This window comes from Triticum dicoccoides, chromosome 1B (genome assembly GCF_002162155.2).
Source record: "Triticum dicoccoides isolate Atlit2015 ecotype Zavitan chromosome 1B, WEW_v2.0, whole genome shotgun sequence".
Taxonomy (NCBI): domain Eukaryota; kingdom Viridiplantae; phylum Streptophyta; class Magnoliopsida; order Poales; family Poaceae; genus Triticum; species Triticum dicoccoides.
The window spans coordinates 437,034,795-437,036,323 of record NC_041381.1 but is presented as its reverse complement, the minus strand read 5'-3'; positions in this window follow the sequence as shown (position 1 = coordinate 437,036,323).

Below are 1,529 nucleotides of genomic sequence, written 5' to 3'. Positions count from 1 at the left end.
CAAGGGTTTCTGCTTTTTGCGAAGTTTCTACATAGAGATAAAACGACAATTCCAGCATGAATGTATATCACAAAAAGACAAAAGAAAAAAGGGAGTACTATTTATATTTGGATTTGCCTTTCTTGTTTATCTCTATTTGTATTTTGATGTGTTTGGGGTTGAAATATTTAAAAGCATTGTATACACTTATCTTGTGAACATAAAAAATAATGATTTTTTTTACTACCCCAATGGCCACTTTTGGACACTGTTTTCCCGCGTTGTTCGCCGGCATCGTGGCAAGCTATTGTCCATGAGTTGGAATTGATGAAAAAGGAATCATATGACAAGTGTGCGATGGAAATAATGACAACATTTGATGAGATAATTGGATTCTGGAAATACGGGTTTGGGAATCTCTGGGAAGAGGAGTAGAAGACTCAAATGGTCAACCTCATAGTTCCTAGTTTTAAGAGGACCTCACCAGATCATAATGGCACACTTTGTTGCGGTCATCTACTTTCTGTAATAATGATAAGATATTATATAAATATTTGAAAACGTAAACAAGGAAAATAAATTTGAGTAAACTAAGGGTTTCTGCTTTTTTTTTGTAAAAAGGCGTGGCTTTGCAAGGGTTTCTGCTTTTTTTTAGAAAACAAGGGGTTTTGCATTTTGCGAAGTTTCTACATAGATAAAAAGACACTTCAAACATGAATGCATATCACAAAAGAAACAAAAGAAAAAATGGGAGTACTATTTATAGTTGGATTTGTCTTCCTTGTTTATCTCTATTTGAATTTTGATGAGTTTTGGGGTTGAAATTTTTAAAAGCATTCATACACTTATCTTGTGAACATAAAATATGTTTTTTACTATCCCAATGGCCACTTTTGGACACTGTTTCCCCGCGTTGTCCGCCGGCATTGTGGCAAGCTATTGTCGGTGGGTTGGAATTGTTGAAAAAGGAATCACATGACAAGTGTACGATGGAAAGAATGACAACATTTGATGAGATAATTGGATCCTGAATGGACATGTTTGAGAATCTATGGGAAGAGGAATAGAAGACTCAATGGTTAACCTCATGGTCCCTGATTTTAAGAGGACCTCACTAGATCATAATGGCCACATTGTTGCGGTCGTCTACTTTTTGTAATAATGATAAGATATTATATAAATGTTTGAAAATATAAACAATGAGTAAACTAACAATATATTGGACAATGATGAAACATAATAATATGATAACAAATAATGCTTGTCTAAATTTATATGATTTCGTTGCTAACGGGCCAACTCTTCCGTGCCATGAAGTCGCTGCTACAGTCAAATGACCTATAATAAATAACCTTATCTAAAATATAATTATCCATCAAAGCCTTAAATGCTCAAACTTGATTTCAGGAATTCTTTCAGACAAAGGAAACAAGCGACATTTTTTTAAAGGATATCATTTTCCTTCTTCAGTAGACATATACAACAAGTGGCAATTCTTCCATAAAGAATTGTGGGATTTTTTCTAACATAACACATAAAATGTTTGAGTA